Genomic DNA, 14973 nt, shown 5'->3' with positions numbered 1-14973 from the left:
AGGATGAGGTCCTAGGAGACCCCAAGAGAGTGATCCTAGGAGACCCCAAGGATGAGGTCCGAGGAGGAGAGCCCAAGAGACCTTGGTCCGAGGAGAACTCAAGAGAGTGGACCTAGGAGACCCCAAGGATGAGGAGAGAAGTGCATGTCCTACCACCATGCACGTCCGACCAACAAGTGTATGTCCTACCACCATGCACATGTCCGACCAGCACTTGCATGGGTGGTCAGTAGGAGGTGGATCAACTAGCTAGAGGAGACTAAGTCAAGATTCCCATAAACAACTTCAACAAGATATGCGGGAATCTCTCATTCTTCCCACAAATGGGGGATTTGTTACATTTTGAATTTTGAATGTTTCTTTGTAATTTAAATGTAATAAATATAATAAAATATCCCGGTTCTAGGGGATACCGTATGTATGACCCTAAGCCTATAAATAGAGGGCTTATGGGATGAGAGAGGGGCTTCTTCTGCTTCTTCTTTCTAGAGAGAGAAAATTTGGGTCTGAGTATTCTAGAGAGAGAAAGTGCTGATATTTGAAAGGATTCTTGTATTTTTGCAATCTGTACTGAAGAAACTCAGTTGGCTCAGTCCATCTGATCTTGAGTACAGATCTATAATCACAACTCTAAGTGGATTAGGCTATTACCAACATATTGGGGCTGAACCACTATAAAAATTGATGTGTTATTTATTTTCTGTTCAAAACCCGTCTGTGTCGTTTTATTTTCTCTTGAAGGTTTGTCGTTTTTGACGTTCTCACGTCGTTGGCTAAAAACACAGTCAACAATAACAATAATAATTAAAATTAATTAATCATAATAGTTTCCATATTAATAGAAAATAAATTAAATATGCATTTTTATAATTTATTTAATATCTAATATTTTCTAAAAAATTGGACAGCACAACGGCTATAAAATGGACAATCCCAAAATCAAAACATGTATCCGAAATACATATAATCCCATACAGCCAGTATAATTACAGAAAAATATTCAATATATCAAGAATATATAATTATATACTATAAATACACATAATAATAATTACTCTAATTAATAACAATATAGGTCAAAGAATTTATACCACAATGATCAGGTTCCACAACAAGTCAAACGATGATTTTCTGAAACTCAAAACGAACTTCGGTACCTCGAACACTAAGTTTTGACCGTCGATCTACGATTGGATCGTGGTGGCTCGTGGTGGGCCCACCACCAAACTATGGTAAATGTGAGAACAAGTTATTGGGTTTTGAAGCCCATAACACGAGGAACACGATGGTGGTGACGGGTCGACAAACTGATGCCCGAGGTAGCCGAATCGCAACTTTGAAGTCGTAGGGTGGCCGAACTTAAATCGGTCGGTTGAGGTGTTTAATCGACGAGTGATCTCTAGATTCCCGCGTGGTTCGGAGGCCTCTGAATCCAACGGTCCGGCGCGTGGCTATATGTGGCGGCTGAAAAGTAGTCGTGCGTCGTCGGCAACAGTAACACACAAAGAGGAGAAAGAGAGAGAAAGAAAGAGGAAGAGAATGAGAGAGAAAGATAAGAAATTTTTCTGAGGAGAGAGAGAGAAGCTACGGGTAAAAGGCTAAAGCCTTTTTTTAAAATTACACTTGGACCCAAAATATTAAAATTCTTTTCAAATAAGCCCTTAGCAAAACTTTCTTAATTTTATAAAAATCCCCAATTAAAATTATATGACATTTGGGTCCAATACTTGAATACTCAAGTTTCTCTCTCTTTAATCTCATTAATAACATAAAATCATATTTTAAACACTATTTTTCCATTACTATTTCTTAAATTTGTAAACTTGTATATTTTATGTATTGAAACTCTGATTTATAATAAAAAAAATGTATTATGAAAATGTTGGATATTACAAACCGGAACCAAACATTCGACTCATGTTCATGCAAAGTGGTAAGACACTTAGTGAATCTTGGAGAAAAATTAAATGAATGAAAAAGGGAAAACATGGTGCAAGAAATAAAATCAATATATAAAATCAAAACAATAAAATTGTCTCAGACGCATCCACGTCCATAAAAAGCAATACAAGTACAAAAGGAAAAAAAAAGGAAGCCACGATTACAACTTAAAGGCCCAGGCCTAGAATTCGACTTGCTCCAGGGCCTCTAGAACAACTTCATCTTGTTCATCCCCAGCCAAGAGCTCCACGTTGGATTTTTCCTTGGCCACGAATTCAGCTCACTTCACGGCAGGATCAAGGTAAACGAGGAGGTTCATGCTTTTGTCCTGGAGCCAAGCCATATATATGGCCTCATCAAAGGTGGCCTCTAGCAAAGCATCTGCCTGCTCCTTCTCTTGGCAAGCCCCTTCATTTCATTTCACCTCCAACTGAAGCAAGCTGTCCAGGACTTGGACTCGGGAATCAAGAGTTGCAACCTTCTCCGGATCCTGATGAGATTGGGCCTCAACTGCCTCCTAGAGGATTTTGGTCGATGCCTCTGAGCCACAAACTCAAATAAGCTCCACCTCCAGACTATCCACCAACTTTTGTGGTTGGCGTCCTTCCTGGACAAAGTTTCCTCAAGTTGGGCGGCCTCCTTGCGGTCAGCTTGGATCTGGGCAGCCTCTTTGGCCAGGGCCTGGCGGCTTCCCACTGGTTAACGACCTCCTCCAGCTCTAACTGGACCGTCTCCAGTTTCATCGCCATCTCCGCCACCAAGTCCGCGTTCCTATGGGCCAACAACGCGCCCTGGAACAAATCGAAGTTAGAAAACATACAGGCAACAAGTATGTAAAAATAAATAAATGTATATATATATATGAACATATAACTTACAGCCGTGGCTTGGTGAAGGATGGCCTGGGATATGAACAGGGCATCCTGGTTGGCTAGGGTGGCATACCGCTTCAGTTGCAAGATGGACATTGTTGTCCCAACCTGGGCCAACAAATCTGCGGCCAGCGGAGCCATGTCATGCCCTAACTTAGGCCGAAAATCGGTCTCAGTCACAGACCGGTCCACGATTAGTTGGGGAGCGTTGAAGGCATCCAGACGTTCGGAAAACTCCACTTTTCTATGGATATTAAGGGCCCGGTACACTTCCTCTCGTTTCGTCTTGCCGTCTTCCCAGGCTCGGGCCACCATTTTTTCCCTCTTCTCCTGGAGGACCATGTCCCCTTCCTCGGGGAGAGCCAGGTTTATCAAGAGCACGAGAGCCTCTAGAACTTCCCGAGTAATAATAAGGCTCTCCTCGAAAGAATGCTTTTCAGCCGAGGCGAGCTCCTTGGTCCTTGCCCTCTTGGCCCACTTCGCGGATTCGCTAGCGGCCAAGTCCGCGACTCTTTTCTCTGACCTCCGGTCTTCCAAGGGCTCTTGCTCCCAGTCGATGACCGGAGGAGAAGCGAGCGCGGACGCAACGTTCCCAGTTTTCCCTGCTGGGGGGACACTCATGGCCAAAGCCCTCTAAGTAACTTCTGCGTCCGGCCTCGAATCCCCGAGGACCAGCTCAAGCACCTTCTTTTTGGCTGGGCCTGTAATATCCAACATTTTCATAATACATTTATTTATTATAAATCAAAGTTTTAATACATAAAATGTACAACTTTACAAATTAAGAAATAGTAATGGAAAAATAGTGTTTAAAATATGATTTTATGTTTTTAATGAGATTAAAGAAAGAGAAACTTGAGTAGTCAAGTATTGGACCCAAATGTCATATAATTTTAATTGGGGATTTTTATAAAATTAAGAAAGTTTGGCTAAAGGGCTTATTTGAAAAGAATTTTAGTATTTTGGGTCCAAGTGTAATTTTTAAAAATAAATAAATAAATAAAATAAAATAAAAGGCTTCAGCCTTTCATTTTACCCGAGCCCCTCTCTCTCTCTCCTCAGAAACTCTCTCTCTCTCTCTCTCTCTCTCTCTCTCTCTGCGTGTTACTGTTGCCGACGACGCAGGAGTACTTTCCGGCCACCATTTTTAGCCACGCGCCGGACCGTTGGATTCAGAGGCCTCCGAACTATCGACCCACGCGGGAATCTAGAGCTCACTCGCCGATTAAACGCCTCAACCACTCGATTTAAGTTCGGCCACCCCGCGACTTCAAAGTTGCGATTCGGCCACCTCGGGCATCCGTTTGCCGATCCGTCACCACCATCGTGCTCCTCGTGTTGTGGGCTTCAAAACCCAATAACTTGTTCCTACATCTACCATAATTGGGTGGTGGGCCCACCACGAGCCACCGTAGATCGACGGTCGAAACTTAGTGTTCGAGGTTCCGAAGTACGTTTTGAGTCTCAGAAAATCATCGTTTGACTTATTGTGGAACCCGATCATTTTGGTATAATTTCTTTAACCTATATATTGTGATTTAATTGTGATTGATTAGAGTAATTGTTATTATGTGTATTTATGGTATATAATTATATATTATTGATATATGGAATGTTTTCTGTAATTTACTGGCTGTCTGGGATTATATATATTTTTGATACAGGTTTTGATTTTGGAATTGTCCACTTTATAGCCGTTGTGCTGTCTAATTTTCTAGAAAATATTAGATATTAAATCAAGTATAAAAATACATATTTAATTGATTTTATATTAATATGGAAATTATTATGATTAAGTAATTTTAATTATTATTGTTATTATTTTGTTAAGTAAATCAAGAATACAGATTCATATATATATATATATATATGAAAAGTATAATTTATAGTAAACCTATTATCTAACCATTATTATTGTATATTAATATTTGAATATTAAAATAATATCAAATATTAGTTTCTTACAGTTATTGATATTTGTAAGACCAGTGAAGTTTGGAGAAAGTATATTTATTATATCACTGGAATTGATATTATGACTAATTAATAATAATATAAATATTTATATTTATATTATTATCATTATATTGATTATTACAACTTTATGTTAAAAATATGATTTCTTTTATAAAATGACTATTTGAATATATACATCCATATACGTATTGCTATTGAAGTATTTTGTTATTAATATCGAAATAAGTTTAATTATAGACGATAATTATTATTTTTGTTGGGATTATTATTATTATTATCATAAGGGTACATTATCTTATGAGCAAGGTTTAAAGCATGGTTTTATATGAAGAGTTATTTGCATTACGTTGATAATAATTTATTATTATCATTTATATAGTTTCTGGTATTATTAATATACACTATCAATAGTGTATATTTATGATTTTGATAGAATTTAATAAATGATGTGCCTTGAATAGGATTTGTATGGATTTGATTGATTGACTCTTGGTGAGGAATTTTAAAATAAGCTAAGGACCTAAGGTAAGTAAATCTCACCTTTTGTGCTTAAGTGTAAGATGCATGACTACATTGATTGTGTACATCTGATGAGTTAAGTATGGTATGATGATGATGCATATGATAAGTATGTGAAGAATGGTTATATGAACACCATAAGGGTGTTGTGTGATATGTAATTGATGAATTCTGTGATATGTGAAAGATGTCTTACTTGGTTAAGAATGATATGAATTATGTGCAAGTATGTGTTCTTATGTTGATGGATATGTGGATTACTCTATGTTCATGATTTGTTATATGTTATGATATATGAAGCGTTTAAGTTTTTAGGCTGGAAACCTTAGACCTGAGCCATAGCTCTACGTTAAGGTATAACAACGCCACCAACCCAAAGCTTCATGTATTATGACTAAAGATGTTTTGAGTTATATGAGATGTGATACAATGCCTTGATTGAATACCATCAACATCAGTCATGAACACGAACATTGGCATTTCAGCATCAGCATGTATGCATGGCATGTACAGTTATGTGATACATTATTATGTGATATAAGACCATGCATATGAATATGAGAAAAGTTATGAAATGTCTTGAAAAGTCTTATGTAAAGTTAAACATTTTAATGACACAAGGCTTAAGCAAAGTGATAATAAGATGTTTAAAAAGGGTGCCACTGTTTTGATGAAGCAATCAAGTAAGTTCAGTAAAGAAGACGGAAGTCTATAAGACTTATAGTGGCTGCCCACTAGTGTGGGCTAGGTCAGAGTTGACCATTCAGATATGTTTGCCATGTTTCCGTCTTTCTCCTCCATATGTGTAATAAGTATGGCAGCTATGGCAACGATGAAATGAGTGTTATGATGAGCCTAGCTGAGATGATGGCTAGCCGGAGGAGAACCCATGGGATTCTATATGATATGTGTAACAAGCCCTGCAGGCATTGGCTGAATCAAACAGTGTGCACAAGTGATATTGGGCCCATAAAAATGTGAAACTAAAAGAAGGAGCATAAAAGTAAAGTTTGAAAGTGCATGAGCAATAAATGAAATGCATAAGTATATAAGTCAGCATATTAGTATATGTGCACTACAAACTCACGACATTCATGTGTATGTGTATGCATGAGATTTGCTTACTGAGCGTTAGCTCATTATGTTATTTTCCAACATTTTTCCAGGTGTGGCTTTAGCTGTTGAGCAACTTGTGGAGCACGGACTCAGTAGCAATGCAATAATGGTTTAGAGTTTTCATATGGCTGCCTTAAATTCAAAGTATTCATACGTGTAATAATTTCTTCTAATAAGTTTATATAAAAGTTTTAAATTTTTCTGTATTTCTTCGTATCATTTTATTTAATTCTTTTGGTCAAGTGCCTTACATACTCGTAAACCCTAGAATTACGAGTATGTGGCAGACGTACCCTACCTTAGGGACGTTACAAATGGTATCAGAGCTTTGAGTTTGTAGATGTCGTATACTCGTTATGTTATTAGATTTTGGGATCTGAAATGCTACTGAGTTCCGCCACAAGACAAGCCACACGTTAATGGTTAGTATAATTTATCCATATTTTAGTTAATGTATGTTAATGATGTTGTATAATTGTATTAGAAACTCATTGTGTGTTTGAGTTTCCATGATATAAGTTTGAGTTTGGATTAAATGAATATTCTCATGCACGGTAGAGAAATTGAAGTTTGTTATTTATCTGAATGCATGCCTTTATTATTGATGTGATAAATAATTGATGATTTATCGATGTTGATGTTTGGATTGTTAATTGATATTCTCAAGCTTTGAAAGTGATCTATCAGTTCAGTTAGTGTGTTAAGGGTTAATATGTCAGGTTAGTGTTTTGGAGAGCAAAGTTTTAGGTTGTTGCTGAGAGCACACACAATAAGAGACTTTAGTGAAACAGTAGTAATATATAGATAAAAAAAAAAAAAAAAATACATAATCTATTAAGGATTGGGGTTTTGGACACGTTCTACCTCGTCAATCAACTTTTGTTGTTCAACTCTAAGGGTCTCCCCAGTAGTTTGCAGTGTCTGAAATTTTTCCTTCATATCGACTGAGTAGTTAGCAAGAAGTGTAGTTAAAGTCCCATTCTCCTTAACCAACTTCTCCTTCTCTCGAATCAATGCCTTGTTGGCATTTCTAATGGTTATCATCTCTTGTTTTTGTGTTTCTATATACCTTTTCAAGTGGTCAACCTCTTGTTCTCTTGCAAGAACCCGTTGGCCTAGGTTTGAGACCGATGCTGCCGCCTGAGTGGTAAGAACTAAGGAATCTTTTACAGCTTGTAGGTCTGACCTATGGGATAAAATTATTTGGTCTTTAGGGGTGAGTATGCTTTGACCTATACTAATGGCCACCTTTTTATCGAGCATAGCTGAATCCTCCACCGTGACAAGGCCAGTATCAGAATAAAATTTGGGAAGCCAAACTCTGGGAAATTGAGTATTTCGTTCTGGGATGTGTACCGTAGGATACACCATTAGCTGTGGTAGGGGTGCAGAAATTTGTGGTGAAGATTCGATAGTGGGAAGATTTGGCTCAGGTAAAGCTAAAGTTAGGTCTAAGTTCAGCTGAGATGATGAGGATGCCATGGGTTGCTTAGCTTGAGTAATGGACGGAAGTAATAATGATTTGGTTTTCAAAAGCTTGAGATTGATTGTGTTTTAGTGTGTATGTGATGAATTTTATTTATAGAAAAATGTGTTGAACTGTTGGGTCATTGGATCCTTGAATTTGTTTGTTTTCAAGATAGATATCACAGATTTTATCTTGTTCAATGTGTTACGCTATCCTCTCTAATGATGAAAGTCAAACTTATTAGATGTTGTCGACATGGAAATCACTTCTATTGATTTTGCGATCCTGATTTGAACATGGAAACAATTTGTAAATTGTTGAATGAATCGAGGTGATAAATGTTATTTACTGAATTACTCTGTAGTGTGAATTACTTTCGGCGATTAAATTATAGTATATTAGCTGTTTTATCCCGAAAGTAAGATAATGTATTACTTGTGTGAAGTGATGACTGAGTATTATTGGTATAGGTGTTGAAATGAGACATGCCTAACTTATTAGACATGTGAGAATTATTCGTTTTCGTAGATGAAGTGGTGGATTGGTCAGTCAAGACTTATCCCATGTTTTATTCAATGAAGGGATACTAAGCTAAGTGTGTGAATTTCCGAGTGGCCACGGTTATTTGCATTCTAGCATAGTATCAATATGCCCTTTATTATTTTATACATTTGGAAACAATTTTGATTTTTAAATGTTTTCTTAGAGAAAGAATGAGAGTCAGGCTTTTCTGAACTGGTACCTAATGAATGGCCTATCTCACTATTTCTCATTCAGGGCAAGAAGTCGGTTTTGACAACGAAAGGGTTTCACAGAGACTTGGTTTTAAAGAATAATCTTCATCGGCTATATAATTGTTTTCTAGTTATCCAATTTTTTTTTATGCCGAAAAACTTTCTATTGAACAAACTTGTTGCTCAATTTAGCATCTATTATCAAGGTATAACCAGTCAATTGCATCTGCTTAAAAAAAAAAAAAAAAAATTTGACTGTAAGACATGAAGATCAAGGATGTTTTCATGATGATGGTCATTTTCTCTTCTTACGTTATGTGGTTTGTGTTCAAAAGTATGGATGATGAGGATTCGTTTGTATTTTCGTATACATTCATTGTAATTTATACTATTGTTATAGCTTATTTCCTTTCTATCTATATTGTAGTCCTCATGTGAGGTGTTTACACATCCTCGCCTTTTTATATATGATAAGGATTACAAGAAGTCAGGAATAAGTTTTGTTTTCGGGGTGAAAGTAAGTGTTGTGTATAAAATCTTATGCTGTGAAATGTTGTTCTGTTTATTTGTAATGGTAGTTCTTGTCTCCGATTATCAAATTTTAGTTTGAAATTTCGAGGACGAAATTATTTTAACGGGGGAAGGATTGTAATATCCAACATTTTCATAATACATTTATTTATTATAAATCAAAGTTTTAATACATAAAATGTACAACTTTACAAATTAAGAAATAGTAATGGAAAAATAGTGTTTAAAATATGATTTTATGTTTTTAATGAGATTAAAGAAAGAGAAACTTGAGTAGTCAAGTATTGGACCCAAATGTCATATAATTTTAATTGGGGATTTTTATAAAATTAAGAAAGTTTGGCTAAAGGGCTTATTTGAAAAGAATTTTAGTATTTTGGGTCCAAGTGTAATTTTTAAAAATAAATAAATAAATAAAATAAAATAAAATAAAATAAAAGGCTTCAGCCTTTCATTTTACCCGAGCCCCTCTCTCTCTCTCCTCAGAAACTCTCTCTCTCTCTCTCTCTCTCTCTCTCTCTCTCTCTGCGTGTTACTGTTGCCGACGACGCAGGAGTACTTTCCGGCCACCATTTTTAGCCACGCGCCGGACCGTTGGATTCAGAGGCCTCCGAACTATCGACCCACGCGGGAATCTAGAGCTCACTCGCCGATTAAACGCCTCAACCACTCGATTTAAGTTCGGCCACCCCGCGACTTCAAAGTTGCGATTCGGCCACCTCGGGCATCCGTTTGCCGATCCGTCACCACCATCGTGCTCCTCGTGTTGTGGGCTTCAAAACCCAATAACTTGTTCCTACATCTACCATAGTTGGGTGGTGGGCCCACCACGAGCCACCGCGATCCACCGTAGATCGACGGTCGAAACTTAGTGTTCGAGGTTCCGAAGTACGTTTTGAGTCTCAGAAAATCATCGTTTGACTTATTGTGGAACCCGATCATTTTGGTATAATTTCTTTAACCTATATATTGTGATTTAATTGTGATTGATTAGAGTAATTGTTATTATGTGTATTTATGGTATATAATTATATATTATTGATATATGGAATGTTTTCTGTAATTTACTGGCTGTCTGGGATTATATATATTTTTGATACAGGTTTTGATTTTGGAATTGTCCACTTTATAGCCGTTGTGCTGTCTAATTTTCTAGAAAATATTAGATATTAAATCAAGTATAAAAATACATATTTAATTGATTTTATATTAATATGGAAATTATTATGATTAAGTAATTTTAATTATTATTGTTATTATTTTGTTAAGTAAATCAAGAATACAGATTCATATATATATATATATATATGAAAAGTATAATTTATAGTAAACCTATTATCTAACCATTATTATTGTATATTAATATTTGAATATTAAAATAATATCAAATATTAGTTTCTTACAGTTATTGATATTTGTAAGACCAGTGAAGTTTGGAGAAAGTATATTTATTATATCACTGGAATTGATATTATGACTAATTAATAATAATATAAATATTTATATTTATATTATTATCATTATATTGATTATTACAACTTTATGTTAAAAATATGATTTCTTTTATAAAATGACTATTTGAATATATACATCCATATACGTATTGCTATTGAAGTATTTTGTTATTAATATCGAAATAAGTTTAATTATAGACGATAATTATTATTTTTGTTGGGATTATTATTATTATTATCATAAGGGTACATTATCTTATGAGCAAGGTTTAAAGCATGGTTTTATATGAAGAGTTATTTGCATTACGTTGATAATAATTTATTATTATCATTTATATAGTTTCTGGTATTATTAATATACACTATCAATAGTGTATATTTATGATTTTGATAGAATTTAATAAATGATGTGCCTTGAATAGGATTTGTATGGATTTGATTGATTGACTCTTGGTGAGGAATTTTAAAATAAGCTAAGGACCTAAGGTAAGTAAATCTCACCTTTTGTGCTTAAGTGTAAGATGCATGACTACATTGATTGTGTACATCTGATGAGTTAAGTATGGTATGATGATGATGCATATGATAAGTATGTGAAGAATGGTTATATGAACACCATAAGGGTGTTGTGTGATATGTAATTGATGAATTCTGTGATATGTGAAAGATGTCTTACTTGGTTAAGAATGATATGAATTATGTGCAAGTATGTGTTCTTATGTTGATGGATATGTGGATTACTCTATGTTCATGATTTGTTATATGTTATGATATATGAAGCGTTTAAGTTTTTAGGCTGGAAACCTTAGACCTGAGCCATAGCTCTACGTTAAGGTATAACAACGCCACCAACCCAAAGCTTCATGTATTATGACTAAAGATGTTTTGAGTTATATGAGATGTGATACAATGCCTTGATTGAATACCATCAACATCAGTCATGAACACGAACATTGGCATTTCAGCATCAGCATGTATGCATGGCATGTACAGTTATGTGATACATTATTATGTGATATAAGACCATGCATATGAATATGAGAAAAGTTATGAAATGTCTTGAAAAGTCTTATGTAAAGTTAAACATTTTAATGACACAAGGCTTAAGCAAAGTGATAATAAGATGTTTAAAAAGGGTGCCACTGTTTTGATGAAGCAATCAAGTAAGTTCAGTAAAGAAGACGGAAGTCTATAAGACTTATAGTGGCTGCCCACTAGTGTGGGCTAGGTCAGAGTTGACCATTCAGATATGTTTGCCATGTTTCCGTCTTTCTCCTCCATATGTGTAATAAGTATGGCAGCTATGGCAACGATGAAATGAGTGTTATGATGAGCCTAGCTGAGATGATGGCTAGCCGGAGGAGAACCCATGGGATTCTATATGATATGTGTAACAAGCCCTGCAGGCATTGGCTGAATCAAACAGTGTGCACAAGTGATATTGGGCCCATAAAAATGTGAAACTAAAAGAAGGAGCATAAAAGTAAAGTTTGAAAGTGCATGAGCAATAAATGAAATGCATAAGTATATAAGTCAGCATATTAGTATATGTGCACTACAAACTCACGACATTCATGTGTATGTGTATGCATGAGATTTGCTTACTGAGCGTTAGCTCATTATGTTATTTTCCAACATTTTTCCAGGTGTGGCTTTAGCTGTTGAGCAACTTGTGGAGCACGGACTCAGTAGCAATGCAATAATGGTTTAGAGTTTTCATATGGCTGCCTTAAATTCAAAGTATTCATACGTGTAATAATTTCTTCTAATAAGTTTATATAAAAGTTTTAAATTTTTCTGTATTTCTTCGTATCATTTTATTTAATTCTTTTGGTCAAGTGCCTTACATACTCGTAAACCCTAGAATTACGAGTATGTGGCAGACGTACCCTACCTTAGGGACGTTACAGGGCCCTTAGCGGCCTTCTTCGCTGAAGCCCTAGCAGCAGCTGCCCTGGCCTTGATCATATCTTTCATCTTGGCCACGAGATTCAACATGCTTGAATCGTCTGAAATAGGCAAACAAAAGATAGTCAGCAAAACATATAAACGGAGATGGAAATCAAAGATAAAACAAATATTAGTCTAAGGTCCTCCGGGACAAACCCTTATCTAAACCACGGGCATGACTCAACTCCCCTAAGATGAAGGAATGAATGCGGTCCCCCATGTCGTCCAGGTCCATAAAATTACCATATTGTAGGAACCCGGAAGTATACATGAGGATTGATGTATCCAAGACAATGGGGCAGGGAAGCCCCACTTCTCAGACGACCCCAGTCGGGTAGTCTCGGTATATTTGCTTTTCTCTAACTAAGTCCTCGAGGTGAGGAACATAAGTTAAAATCAAAGGCAAATTACCTTGCCCCGAGATGCTGGCTCCAGGAGCCCCAGTGTTCGGCTGAGCCTCCCTGAGGAGGGCATCCAACTCCTCAGATGCGGTCCTCCTCACTTGGCGGGCCTGCTCCTTTTTCTTCTAAGTCGCATCCGCTCGGGCCGCGACCTCAACAGCCTCGATATGAACGAGGGCCAATTCCTCCCTCAGGGCGGGATCTCTCTCGCACTGCAGCCCCCGAAAGCTAGGGGCCGCAATCGTCTGGTTGGCCGCAAGCATTCCAACTAGTCGTAAATTCTTCGTGTTCACGTAGTCCCCCACGTCCAGCTCCTCCATACTCAGGGTGGTGTAATACTTCTTCCGATCTAGGATTGATTTGGTGAGGAGAGTTTGGGCATACGGTCCTATTTTCTAGGAGCATGAATGAGGAACAGACAAAACAAAAGGAAAATGAAAAGGAGTTAGGGAGAAAACAACTTACCCACGCGCTGGAAGTCCAACACCAACGTGGGGTTCTTCTCCAGGAGAAACCCGGATGTCATGAACCAGTAGTGCCTGACATCCGGGGGGTGCTTCCAGGAACTACAAGGAGTCGGATAGTTTCTGCGGGGCTTCAATCTGTAGAAGTCGTCTCGGGTCTTGTCTTCGACGTTAAGCTGCGACTCCAGCTTATAAAAGTACAGCACCTCCGCGGGAGTAGGCACTAGGATCTCCTTTGACGCAAAGAAAATGCGCCACCCCATAAGCAACTTGTAGGCCTGTGGCAGGAGTTGGAACGACGTGATTCCCACGAACTTAAGGAATCACACGAAGTAGTCATGAAGCAGGAGCGTAGCACCCACACTAATATGGCCTACACTCCAAGCTCTGAACTCACCCACGCTGGTGTGGACCTTCTCCTCCTTCCTAGCCATCCAGTTATAGAATAGTCCAGGAGTCAATTCTATTCCCATATGCTTCTCCAGGGCGTCCAGCATCCGGTAGTTCTGGAACTCGTTCTTTTCCCCGTCCATTTCCCATGTATTGCCCATGAGGGGCTTGCGCCCTTCCAGGACAACTAGGTCCGAATTTACGAAGTCCTCCAGGTGAAGAGTGACGCCATGGCTCATGATCAGGAATCTGGGGACAACAAAGAAAACAAAAAACCAAGCAGTCAGCACCAAAACCCAAGGAAATTAGTTAAGGTATGGGGGTTTCTCCTACTACTGCTTGGAGAAGTCCCCTCCGAACCCAGGACCAGGATCAATGGAGATCCCAAGAGCCTTGGTCGGGAACTAGGAATGAAAGGCTCATTTCCTAATGATCCCGAATCAATTTCAGAAATTCTGAAATGATCCGAGATGGCTCTGCACTACAAATCACTGTCCTATTCAGAACCACCCTATGCAGTGGTCCCGACCCTAACAATCCTATGGTCTCAAAGGTAGTACAAAGAGAGAGAGAGAGAGAGAGAGAGAGAAAAGGACCAAGAAAATTATTGTGGGGTATCAGATCTGGAAGTCGTAGTGTCTTCGGCAATACAGTCGACAAGATCACGGCTTTGAATCAGCGGAGGCAATGCAGAAGCTCGTCCACTAGTTGAACCGGGACCGAACTGTCAGATGGTGGTACAGAAAGGGAGTGGTCCGGGAAGAAACGGCGACGGAGATGAAGCAGTCGTCGGAGAATCTCGTTGGCGAACTCGAACATAAAATGCTCTCTCTTAGCTCTGATTGTTTAGAATGCGTAAAGTAGCAAATGAAAATATGGGGGTATTTATAGGGCCAAAAGCATATTGTTTGATCTAATGATTTAGAATAACTTCCCTCATCTAACGATCCCGGATTGCGTAGAGGCTTTACTTAGCCCAATCGAGTGTTGGATCGTGGATTCGCCAACTCGCAATCCGCGTCCACCCGATCCAACGATCCACGATTAGGAAATTTTCAAAAAATCCTCATCCAACGGTCCCAAATGGTGCAGAGATATTAAATAGCCCACTCAATCACCCTATCAGCATCACTGGTACAGATGGGACGCCTTGGAA

General features: G+C 37.8%; 1 long non-coding RNA gene across 1 annotated transcript; it reads left to right on the top strand.

Moving 5' to 3' along the window:
• The first annotated feature begins 5925 nt into the window (after window positions 1-5925).
• Window positions 5926-12524, top strand: LOC133810973 (uncharacterized). The gene is made up of 3 exons (XR_009882617.1): window positions 5926-10104; window positions 11035-11098; window positions 12259-12524. It is a non-coding gene; the product is annotated as an uncharacterized LOC133810973 (long non-coding RNA).
• The last annotated feature ends 2449 nt before the right edge of the window (window positions 12525-14973 follow it).

The sequence above is a fragment of the Humulus lupulus genome, chromosome 1, assembly GCF_963169125.1.
Source record: "Humulus lupulus chromosome 1, drHumLupu1.1, whole genome shotgun sequence".
NCBI lineage: Eukaryota > Viridiplantae > Streptophyta > Magnoliopsida > Rosales > Cannabaceae > Humulus > Humulus lupulus.
The sequence above is the reverse complement of the archived record's forward strand: the minus strand, read 5'-3'. Positions and strand labels throughout refer to the sequence as shown.